This window comes from Rhinolophus ferrumequinum, chromosome X, assembly GCF_004115265.2.
Source record: "Rhinolophus ferrumequinum isolate MPI-CBG mRhiFer1 chromosome X, mRhiFer1_v1.p, whole genome shotgun sequence".
Taxonomy (NCBI): domain Eukaryota; kingdom Metazoa; phylum Chordata; class Mammalia; order Chiroptera; family Rhinolophidae; genus Rhinolophus; species Rhinolophus ferrumequinum.
In genome coordinates, this window is record NC_046284.1 from 11,209,045 (window position 1) to 11,222,270 (window position 13,226).

Below are 13,226 nucleotides of genomic sequence, written 5' to 3' on the forward strand. Positions count from 1 at the left end.
TTCCAGGTACACGACATTCTGGAAAAGGCAAAACTATGGAGACAGTGAAGAGATCAGTGATTTCCAAAGGTGGGGAGAGGGTACACACTGAATAAATAGGTGGAGCACAGAGGATTTGGGAAGCATTGGAAATATGCTGGATGATGCCATAATGATGGATACGTACCATTTTACTGCTGTCCCAACCCACAGAATGGATGACATTCAGAGTGACCTTAACGTACATTATGAACACTGGGTGATTTTTACGTGTCAGTGCAGGTTCGTCAGTTGTAACAAATGTACCCCTCTGGTGGGGATGATGATAATGAAAGCAGCTGTGCCTGTGGGAGGGCAGGGGGTATATGGGAAACCCCGTACCTTCCTCTCAATATTGCTGTGACCTGAAAACTGTTCTAAAAAAAAATCAACTCTAGTTTTAAAAAAGCATATTTAGTTGTTAAAAGACCAAGAAAATAGCGTGGTATTTACAGGCATAGCTTTTGGAAACAAACAGACCTGATTTTAAGACTTGTCTCTGTTACTTATTAGCTTTGTGAATTTAATCGATTTACTTTTGTGATTCCATATTCTCATGGTGATCTTTACAAGGGATTATATTGCCAAATTTATAGGATAATTATAAAGGATAAATTATATAATGCATGGAAAACATAGTGATTTGCACATATTGAGTATTTAATAACTCATTATTATAGAATATTGTGATGTAATCATTTACATCATGTGATGTAACCTTTACACCAAGTTGTCTTGGTGGAACAGAGGACCAAGGGGCCAAGTTTACATTCTTCAATAAAGTACAATTTTAAGTGTTTCAGATGTAACTAGAACCTAAAAGGACCAACTTAACTGGCCAGAAGCCACCAAACAACTGCCAAAAAATGGCATGCCAGCCAAACTCCAGAAAGAAAGCCATTCTTAAAATCTGACATCGCGTTCAGAATTCAGCACTGAGTAATTAATCTTTCCCTTAAATTAATTGTAATCTGTATTTTAATAGAAGGACTTACACATTGCCAGGATATTTGAATTTGGCTACAAAGATACTAACAATAATCTTCAAGACTGAAATTTCTCATTAATAATCAATGAGAACTCCCAAAGCCACAGGTTTGTTTTCAAATTTTTAAAATTAGTCTCAAGCATACAGAACCACATAGTGATCAGACACTTACATCACTCACAAAGTGATAACCTCAGCAAAGTCTACTACCCACTCAGCACTCCATATTTATTGGAACATTATTGACTAGATTCCCCATGCTGCGCTACACATTTCTGGGACTATTTTCAAAGTCACAGGTTCTTCCCTATTATCACTTCCATAAACATGTACATTATTTAGGAAAGATTCAAATTTAGGAAACAGTTTTCTAAATTTACATGCTTCCTATTTTATCTGTCAGACACACAGAAGATCTTGCCTTCCCTCAAGTACTTGGTGTTTGCTAGTAAAGGCTAAGAGAGAGTTACCCAAAATACGTATTTGCTAAACTTGACAGATGATTCATCAGAATAAAACGGACACTTACTAATTTTAATAACACCGAAGCATGTCAGAATTGATAAGTTTGGAATTGTAACTTAGTCTTTTGGGAATGTGTCCTCAAAATATAGTCAAGCCCTTTGCATAGGTTTGATTTTATATAGGGCATGAAATAGTTGAACAGGTTATAGAAATTCAGCGGGGATATCTGCATTTCAATAGATAATATTTAATATGTGTCCTCTTTAAGACTTAGGTATTCTTATGATTTTTTTAAGCTTTTAGATAAATTTCATGTTGAACTTATGAATCTTTGTAAAGATTGGATTTTTATTTTTGTAGTTTTCTAATTTTTTAAAAATTACATTTGACATACAATAATATATTAGTTTCAGGTGTACAACATAGCAATTAGACATTTACATAACTTACAAAGTGATCGCCCCAGTATAGTATCTAATACCTATCTGACACCATATATAGTTCTTACAATATTATTGACTATATTTCTTATGCTTTATATCCCCATGACTATTTTGTAACTACCAATTTGTACTTCTCAATCTCTTCCCCTTTTTCACTCAGCCCCTCAACCCTCCTCCCAGCTGGCAACCATCAAAATGTTCTCTGTATCTATGTGTTTGTTTCGCTTTTGTTTGCTCCTTAATTTTGTTCTTTAGATTTCACATATAAGTGAAGTAATATGGCATTTGAATTTTTCTGTCTGACTTACTCCACTCAACACAGTACCCTTAGGTCCATCTATGTTGTTGCTGATGGAAAGATTTCATTCTTTTTTATGGCTGAGTAATATTCCACTATTTATATGTACCACATCCTCTTTAATCATTCATCCATTGACGGACACCCAGGTTGCCGCCATATCATGGCTATTGTAAATAATGCTGTAATGAACATATGGATGCACCCTTTGAAGTAGTGTTTTGAGTTTCTTCGGATAAGTACCCAGAAGTAGCATTACTGTGTCCTTCTTTGTCTTTTGTTATGCCCTTTGAAAAAACATTTGTTCAGCATCATGATCAGATTATTACATTTAGCAATAAACAGTGTGGGTACAAAAAATCTACATTAAAATCCTTTGTTGGAATGCTTTACACTTTCCACAGAATGGAAACTATAATAACCTGTTACACAATTAGTCACATATACAGTTCTCAAGTTTTTTGCCCACATGCATGTGTATTGTCTAAAACATGTCTTCTTTGTAGCAGCTAGGCCCTGCCACCACTGTGCTTGGCTGAGTTCACAAATCCATTATAACCTGTAGCTTCCTTGACATGTCTCTGGCTCTCATCTCCTGCTAAGCTTTGTTTCCTGGCAGTAATTAAAACCTTCTGCCACTGCCATAGCTACTGCTGCTGAAACCACCATAGCCACCTTGGTTTCATGGTTTGGCAAAGTATTGGCCTCCACCACCATAGGGGCCAGAGCTTCTGCCTCCAAAGTTTCCTCCTTTCATGGCTCCAAAATTTGAAGATTCATTGCTACAATTGCCAAAATCATTGTAGTTTCTGCCACCTCCAAAATTGCTTCCACTACTACCACCAAAGCCACCTCTGCATTCTCTGTTGTTAATAGCTGTCATAGCTGCCAGTTCCGCCATAGCCACTGCCTTGGTTTCCATCACCCTGTCCACCACTTCCATAGACTCTGCTTCCTCCAGTGTAACCAGGGTCACGTCTTCCATAACCACCATCATGACAAAACCCATTATATAGCTATCCCCACTGCCACCATATTCTTACCACCATGACTGTCACCAAAGCGACCTTGATCACTGAAGTTGGCTCCATAACCAAAGTTGTCATTCCTACCTCCTTGACCCCTACTGAACCACTTCAACCTTTTTGTGATTCTCGATGATTCTCAATTAGTCCAGTACCCATCTGGTACTACACATAGTTATTACCATATCATTGACTATACTCCCTATGCTCTACATCTGCATGACTATTTTGAAACTACCAATGTGTACTTCATAAGCCCTTCACCATTTTCACCCTGCCCCTCAACCCCCTTCTGGCAACTATCAGTTTGTTCTCTGTATCTTTGAGTTTGTTTCTCTTCTGTTTGCTTATTTATTTTGTTATTGAGATTCCACATATAAGCGAGATCATATGGTACTTGTCTTTCTCAGTCTGACTTATTTCACTTAGTGTATTACCCTCTAGGTCTATCCATGTTGTCACAAATGGCAAGATTTCATTCTTTTTCACGGCCAAGTAATATTCCATTGCATATACCACGTTTCCCCAAAAATAAACCCTAGCATGATTTTTCAGGATGACATCCCCTGAGCATAAGCCCTCATGCGTCTTTTGGAGCAAACCTTAATATAAGACCCGGTCTTATTTTCGGGAAACACGGTATGTGCCTCCTCTTCTTTATCTAGTTATCTGTTGATGAACACTTAGGTTGCTTCCATATTTTGGCTATTGTAAATAATGCTACTGTGAAGATAGGAATGCATAAGTCTTTTCAAATTAGTGTTTTAGATTTCTTTGGATAAATACCCAGAAGTGGAATCGCTGGGTTATAAGGTAGTTCTATTTTTAATTTTTTGAAGACCCTCCATACTCGATCCTTCTACTTTCAAACAACTTATGCCATTATATTTAAAATTTGCTTCTTTTAAATAAAATGTAGTTGGGTCATTTAAAAAATCCATTCAGACAATCTTTGCCTTATTGTTATCGTTGGTGTATTAGGGCTTAAGCCTGCAATTTTTATTTATTTTGTATTTGATTCCTCAGTTTTATTTTCATCTGCTTCACATTTCACCCTTTCCTGTGAGTCACTTGAAAATATTTTAGAATTCCATTTTGACTTATCTATTGAGGTTTTTAAAGTTCATTTCTTTGCGCGGAATATTTAGTGGTTTCTGTAGATGTTGTATTAAAGACATGTAACTTATCATAGTCTGCTGGTATGAGCATTTTACAACTCTGAGTAAAGTATAGACAACTTATCTTCATTTAGTTCTTTTAATCCTCTGCGTTTCGTGAATAATTTTCTTAAATGTGTTTCTCTACACATATTGAGAACTGCGGCAGAGTGTTAAAGTTTTTATTCAATCTCTCACATAATTCAGAAAACTCAGGAGGAGAATTAAAGTATATACTCATATTATTGATATTTCCATTGTTCTTTCTTACATCTTGGTAATCCAAGATCCCTTCTGTTTCATTTTTTTTTTTCTGTGAAGAACATCTTTTAGCCAGCTATCCCCTATTTCTCCTCTCCTTCTGTGACACCAGTGACATAAATGCTAGCTCTTTTGTTATTGTCCCACAGGTATCTGAGCCTCTGTTCATTATTTTTTTCTCCTTGATATTCAGTTTATTTTCTCCTTGATATTCAGATTTGTAAATTCCATCGATCTGTCTTCTGGTTCACTGATTATTTTTTCAGTCATTTCTAATCTACTATTGAGCCCTCTCAGTAAGTTTTTATTATTTTGGTTATTATATAGTTCACGTTTCTAATTTTAACTTGGTTCTTTCTTATAACTTCAATTCTTTGATAAAATTTTGTTTTCCTTTGTTACAGAATAATTTGTAATTGATTCCTTAAGCATTTTTATCATGGTTGAGTTAAAATTCTTGTCAGATGATTCCAGTATCTGATTCATCTTTGTGTTGGCATCTGGTGATTTTATTTTCCCATTCAAGTTATGATTCAAGTTATGATTTTGTGGTATGATAAAAGATTTTCCTTCATATCCTGAACAATTTGGATATAATGTTAGGAAACTCTGAATCCTATTTAAATCTTCTATTTTAGCAGGCAGTCACCCAGTTTAGGTTTGGTACATGGGTCCTGGCCTACATTTATGGGCTGTGGTTCAAATGACATTTAATTTTTGGAGCCTTGCAGTGCTATTCAGGTGCTTCATTTTTATGCTACACAGAGGCCACTGTGAAAACCTGAGTGGTATTCCAAACTTTATTTCAGTTCTGAAATTTTTTGACATGTTTATTCTAACTTTTATGTCTGAGTTGGTCAGGGATCTGCTTAGTGTTTTCTTACAGTTTTAAAGAATTCCTTTCTCCAGCTCTCTCTTCTTTGAGATCTTCCCCACCCCCTTTAGTTGGGTAGGTGAGGGATGCTGCCTGCCATGACTTCATATGGGGTGGGAATGACAAGATGCAGACCACTTTGCTTAGTTTTTGCTGTTATCACTGGCAATGGAGAAGAGTGTTTCCATAAGCTAACTGATTGCACTGACTAGGGGGTCAAGGTCCAGATTCCCTACTCAGTCTGCGTAGATGCCATGATAGGAAATAAGTACCCTCGACCCTCTGCTAACACTTGGTCCCTGACAACATGGTACCAACAGGGGAGGAGAGTGCCGTCCTGAGCTACCTGCTGCCGTTGGATTAGGGGCATGAGGATACGATTCAGCAGATTTTAGAGAAGCAGACAAAGTCATTGTATGAGAAGTGAGAACATTCCGAAGGATACTACTCTGTGGTCCAACTCCACAAAACTGGCTGTTGATTCCCAATTCCAGTTAATTCTGTGTGCTTCTGAGTCCTGACACTGCCCTTGCATGTAGCCTTTATGCCTACCTGGACTTCCCACACCTGTAAACCACTCTACTAAGTCTCAGACATAGGAATTTGTATATAACCATCATATCTTGGCCCAAGACTTGCATCCCCTTATTAGGCTTCCCTGACCCCAAACCAATGTCTCCTCTCTCTCTCTCTCTCTCTCTCTCTTTCTCTGTCTTTCTCTCTCTCTCTCTCTCAATTAAATGTATGGGGTGACACTGGTTTAAAAAAGATTTTTATTGGTTTTATAGGTTTCAAGTGTACAATTCTATAATCCATCATTTGTATATTGCATTGTGTGCTCACCACTCAAAGTCTAATATCCTTCTATCACCATATATCGACCCCCTTTACCCTCTTCATCCTCCTTTTCCCCTCTAGTAACCTTGTTGTCTGTGTCTATGAGTTTGTTTGCTTGTTTTATTTCATTTGTTACTTTCTGTTTCATATCCCACATATAAGTGAAATCATATGGTTCTTGTCCTTTTCTGTCTGACGTATTTCGCTTATCACGATACTTTTAAGATCTACACATGTTGTCACAAATGGCAGTATTTCATTTTTTTTATGGCTGAGTAGTATTCCATTGTGTATATATACCGCATCTTTATCCAATCATCTATTGAAGGACAATTAGGTTGTTTGATGTCTTGTCCACTGTGAACAATGCTGCAATGAACACAGGGGTACGTGTATCTTTATGAATAAATTTTTCAAATTTTTTTGGTAGATACCCAGAAGAAGGATTGCTGGGTCATAGGATAACTCTATACTTAATTTTTTGAGGAACCTCCACACTGCCTTCCATAGTGGCTGCACCAATCTGCATTACCACCAGTTGTGTATGGGATTCCTTTTTCTCCACAACCTCTCCAGCACTTGCTATTTCTTGTCTTATTGATAATAGCCATTCTAACAGGTGAGGTGTGAGGTGATATCTCACTGTGGTTTTGATTTGCATTTCCCTAACAGCTAGTGAAGGTGAACATCTTTTCACATATCTGTTGGCCGTTTGTATGTATCTTTGGGAAAATATGTCTGTTCAGATTTTCTACCTATTTTCAAATAGGATTCTTTGTTTTCTGCTGTTGTTGTTGTCGAATTGTATGAGTTCTTAATATCACATTTTGGATATTAGACCCTTACCGAGATATTGTTTGCAAATATCTTCTCTCTTTTAGTTGGTTGACTCTTTGTTTTGTTGATCTTTTTTTTTGCTGTGCAGAAGCTTTTTAGTTTGATGAAGTCAGATTCTTTTATTTTTGTTTTTACTTCCCTTGCTTTTGGGGTCAAATTCATAAAATCCTCTGACCAAGGTTCACAACTTTAGTAACTATGTTTTTGTCTATGTATTTTATTGTTTCAGGTCTTTGATCCACATGACCTAGCAATCCCTCTCCTGGGTATCTACCCAAAAAATCTGAAAGCATTTATCCGTAAAGACATATGTGCTCTTATGTTCATTGCAGCTTTATTTATGGTGGCCAAGACATGGAAACAACCAAAGTGTCCTTCGATAGATGATTGGATAAAGAAGATGTGGTATATATACACAGTGGAATACTATTCTGCCATAAGAAAAGATGATCTATTTTGAATTAATTTTTGTGTATGGCATCAAATAGCAGTCTAGTTTCATGGTTTTGCATGTGGCTTTCCAGTTTTCCCAGCACCAGTTATTGAAGAGGCTTTCTTTTCTACATTGTATGTTTTTGGCTCCTTTGCCAAAAATTAGTTGCCCATATACATGTGGGTTTATTTTGGCTCTCAATTCTGTTCCATTGGTTTGTGTGCTGCTTTTCAGCCAATACCACACTGTTTTGATTTTGTAGCTTTGTAGTATAATTTTAAGTCAAGGAGTGTGATACCTCCAGCTTTGTTCTTTTTTCTCAGGATTGCTTTGGCTATTCAGGATCTTTTGTGGTTCCATACAAATTCAATGATTTTTTTTTAATTGAGTAAAAACTAATTTATTGGAAAACAGCTATACAACTTGCAATGGATTTGCGGCAAATTGTGCCATAAATAAATTTTCTTTAAGTGTCTAAAAAAGTTTAAAAGCATGTAACAATGAAAGAAAATGTTTCTGGTACAGTAGTACAAAAAATTGTGTATGAGTACCTAGATAACACACCTGTTTTGCAATAGTGCAACTTTTAAATACAAATTGTTGACTGTCCACGCAGAGTTACAACTCCACACTTCAACAACAACATGCGGACAGTTCCTAAAGAAAACTACTTTTAAAAAGGCATAACCCAGATGTTCCCTTATTTGACCAACTCCATCTAAGTTTAGATGTGCAGGAGGGCTTAGATATATCCAAAGTAAGCCACATGCAAAGTGTTACTTGATCAATTTTCTAAGATAAAGTTTCAGGACAATGACAATAAGATAAGGGAAGAAAACATGGAGGAATGAAGTCCTAATTACTACACATGCAATTTTTTTTGACAGTAGGGGGAAACCTTTGACTGATAAGTTACAAAGAAAAGGCAAATAACCAGTTTTGTTGAAGAAATTTAACACATTCTGTACAATGTCTTCACTTTGCTGTCATCATTTGTACAAACTCTCTTCATAGTTTACTTGCCCATCACCATTAATGTCTGCTTCCCTGATCATTTCATCAACCTCTTCATCTGTTAACTTCTCTCCAAGGTTTGTCATCACATAGCGAAGCTCTGCTACACTAATAGAGCCATTGCCATTCTTATCAAACACATGGAATGCTTCTCTGATTTCTTCTTCACTGTTTGCGTCTTTCATTTTTCTTGCCATGATTGTCAGAAACTCTGGGAAGTCAATTGTGCCGTTACCATCAGCATCCACTTCATGAATCATGTGCTGTAACTCTCCTTCTGTGGGATCCTGCTCAAGAGACCTCATTACAGTTCCTGGTTGTTATAGTTCCATCACCATCCTTGTCAAATGTGAAAAAAACTTCTTTGAATTCTGCAATCTGCTCTTCAGTCAGTTGGTCAGCCATGCTGCAAGCACAACCAGTCTCCAAGATGTGACCACACAACCACTCAGCTTGCCCGCTCCACTCGGACTAACTCCAAATTTGATAATTTTTTTTTGGTTCTATTTCTTTGAAAAATGCCTGTATTAAATCTCTAGATTGCGTTGGGTAACATGGCCATTTTAAATATGTTCATTCCATAAACATGAACTATCCTTCCATTCCTTTGTGTCTTTTTCAATTTCTTTCAACAATGTCTTGTAGTTTTCAGTGTACAAGTTCTTCACAGCCTTTAAGTTTATTCCTATTTTTGTTGAAATTGCAAATAGAATGGTTTTCTTCATTTCTTTTTCTGATATTTCATTGTTACTATACAGGAATGCAATGAATTTTTGTCTTTGATTTTTGTATCCGGCAACTCTACTGTATTTATTGTTTCTAATTGTCTTTTGGTGGAGTCTTTAGGGTTTTCTATATAAAGAATCATATCATCTACAAAAAGTGACCATTTCACTTCTTCATTCCCAATTTGTATGACTTTTATTTCTTTCTCTTGTCTGATTGCTCTGGCTAGGATTTCTAGTACTGTGTTGAATAATGGTGAGAGTGGGCATCCTTGTTCCTCATCTTAGATGAAAAACTTTCACTTTTTCACTATTGGATATATTAGCTGAGAGTTTGTCATTTATTATGTTGAGGTACTTTCCTTATATACCCATTTTATTGAGTGTCTTAATCATGAATGGACGTATCTTGTCAAATGCTTTTCCTGCATCTGTTGATATGATCATATGATTTTTATCCTTTATTTTGTTAATGTGGTATATGACGTTGATTTGTATATGTTGAACCAACCTTGCATCACTGGAATGAACCCCACGTGATGATGATGTATTATCATTTTAATGTATTATTGTATTCAATGTATTAGTATTTTGTTTAGGATTTTTGCATCTATACTCATCAGAGATACTGGTGCGCAGTTTTCTTTTTTTGTGTTGTCCTTACCAGGTTTTGGTATCAGGGTAATGTTGGCCTCATAAAATGAGTTAGGAAGCATATTGCCTCGCCTTCGATTTTGGGAAGAGTTTGCGAAGGATAGGTATTAAATCTTCTTTGAATGTTTGGTTAAATTCATTAGTGAGGCCATTTGGTCTTGGACTTTTACTTTTGGGGACTTTTCTTAAGACTTTCAATTTCCTTACTGTTCATTGGTCTGTTTAGATTTTATAATTCTTCTTGATTTTGTCTAGAAAGGTTATGTATTTCTAGGAAGTTGTCCCTTCTAGGTTATCGAAGTTGGTGGCACATAGCCTTTCCTAGTTTTCTTGTATAGTCCTTTGTATTTCTGTGGTGTCCATTGTAACATCTCCTCTTTCATTTCTGATTTTGTTTATTTGAGTCCTTTCTGTTTCCATAGTGAGTCTAGCCAGAAGTTTATCACTTTTATTTATCTTTTCAAAGAACCAGCTATTTGTTGCATTGATTTTTTTCCTATTGTCTCTTTGTTCTCTGTTTCATTTAATTCTGCTCTAATTTTTTATTATTTGCCTCCTTCTACTGACTTTCGGCTTCATGTATTCTTTTCCTAGTTATTTAAGGTGAAATGTTAAGCTGTTTATTTGAGATTTTTCTTATTTCTTGTGGTAGGCCTACTTCTCTCCTATTACCACTTTTGCTGCATCCTCAAAATTTTGGTATGTTGTATTGTTATTCTCATTTATGTCTATGTATCTTTTGATCTCTTCTTTTGTTCCTTCTTTGACCCAGTCATTGTTCAGTAGCATGTTTTTCAGTCTCCACATGGTTTTTCCAGCTTTCATTTTGAAGTTGATTTCCAGTTGTAAAGTGCTGTGTTTGGAGAATATACTTGGTATGATTTCAGTCTTCTTAAATTTGTTGAGTCTAGTTTTGTGCCCCAAAATATGGTACATTCTTAAGAATGTTCCTGTGTACTAGAGAAGAATGTATATTTTGGTGTTCTGGAATGAAAAGCTCTGTAAATATTGGTTATGTCTATTTGGTCTAATTGTCGTTTAAGACCGATGTTTCCTTATTGATTTTCTGTTTGGATGATCTAGCCATTGCTGTCAGTGGAATATGTAGGCCCCCTACTATAATTGTATTTTTGTCAGTTTGTCCCTTTAGTTCTGTTAGCAATTGCTTTATACATTTTGGTGCTCACAGGTTGGGTACATATATATTGGTAAGTGTTATGTCTTCTTGATGTTTTATCCCTTTTATCATTATAAAATGTCTATCTTTGTCTATTGTTACCTTTTTTAAAATCTTGAAATCTATTTTGTATGATGTAAGTATGGCTATATCCACTTTTCTCTGGATGCCATTTGCTTGGAGTATCATCTTTCACCCCTTCACTTTGAGTCTGTGTTTGTCTTTGTAGCTGAGATGGGACTCCTGAAGGTAGCATGTAGTAGGGTTTTGATTTTCTTATCCATCCCACTATTCTGTGCATTTTAATTGGTGAGTTCAGCTCATTTATATTTAGGATGATTTTTTTTTAGGATGATTTTTTATATATGATTACTTCCTATAGCCATTTTATCTTATGTTTTCTGGTAGCTCGGTGTCTCCATAATTTCTTTTCCCTCATGTTTGTGTTATTTTAGTTTGGTAGTATTCTGTGGTTCCCTCCCGCCACGCCCCACTTCCTTTTTTTTATATTATGTGTCTCAGTTCTAGGTTTTTGTTTTGTGGTTACCATTGGGTTTATGCAAAAAAGTTTCATATAATAGTCCTTTTTCTTCTGATTTCATTTTATCTCCATTCACCTGTGCAAGTTTAGTTCTCCCCCCTCCCCTTTATATTTTTGTTGTCACAAATTATCCCTTTTTATGCTGTGCATTCATTTCCAAATTGCAGTAGGTATTGTTTTCTTTTCTTAAAAATGCTTTTACCCCCTTAACCTTTATGTTATATTTAAGTATTTATTACCCTTAACAGAGTAGTCTCAACAAGAGTTGTGATTTCCTGATTCTGTCTGTTTGTCATCTTACTCACAGTTTTGCATCCTTTTGTGTTTTTATTTCAAATAGAAAAACACCTTTTTGCATTTCTTGTAATGCAGGCCTTGTGGTAGAAACTTCCCTCAACTTCTGTTTGTCTGGAAAAGCCTTTATTTTTTTCTTCATATCTAAAGGATAACTTTGTCAGATATATTATTTTTGCTGGTGATTTTTCTCTGTCAATATTTTGAATATTTGATTCCACTCTCTCCTAGCTTGTAGTGTTTCTGCTGAAAAATCCAATGATAAACTAATGAGGTTTCCTTTATAAGGTGTTATCATCATCTTTTTCCTGATGGCCTTGTGAATTCTTTCTTTGTCATTAACTTTTGACAGCTTTAATATAATGTGCCTCGGAGGAGGCCTTTTTGCATTGAGATAATTAGGTGTTCTATTAGCTTCTTGGATTCGAGGTTCCAGCCCTTTCCATTGGAATTTGAAATTCTCATCAATTATGGTTTGAATAAGCTCTCTCTTCCCTTTTCCCTCTCTCTTCCTTCTGGTATACCCATTATTCTTATATTGCTCTTTCTAATGGAGTCAGGTAGTTCTCAAAATGGCCTTCCATTTTTTTACTCTCAATTCTCTCTCTTCTTCCACCTAGTTCTCATAGAGTTCTTTCATTTTTTTTTTTACTCTCAATTCTCTCTTCCACCTGAGTCGTTTCTAGATTTCTATCTTCAGTATCACTAATTATTTCCTCCATCTGGTCTGCTCTATTTCCTAAGCTCACGAGTTCATTCTTCATCTCATTTATTGAGTTCTTTAGTGCTGGAATTTGTTTCATTCTTTTTTATAGTTTCAGTCTCTTTGGTAAAGTATACCTTTTGTTCATTTATTCTTGAGCGCATTGAATTGCTTTTCTTAATTTTTTTGTATCTCATTGAGTTTTCTCAGCTCTGCAATCTTGAATTGTCTGTCACTTACATCACAGTGTTCTATATCTTTAAGTTTGTTCTCTGGAAACTGTTCAGTTTCTTTCTGATCTACCTTATTATGTTGGTTATTCCTTATGCCTGGAGGATTATTTCTCTGCCTGGGCATTTGTGGGAATGAAATCATTTTTATTTAAGTATTTGACTCTTAACAGTTTATCAGGTTGATAAGTAGAGGTCTTTCTTTTGTTTCCAATAGGTGGTGCTGTAGTGTAAGATTTTGCTTTCTCTCAC

The 13,226-nt window shown here is 35.8% G+C and overlaps 1 long non-coding RNA gene and 1 pseudogene across 1 annotated transcript in view; one reads left to right on the top strand and one right to left on the bottom strand.

The window, feature by feature from the left end:
- LOC117021305 (uncharacterized) overlaps positions 1-13,226 on the top strand; it is a 61,603-nt gene that overhangs the window by 39,175 nt on the left and 9,202 nt on the right. The gene's annotated exons all lie outside the window — the stretch shown is intronic.
- LOC117020599 (calmodulin-alpha-like) lies at positions 8,601-9,055 on the bottom strand (annotated as a pseudogene).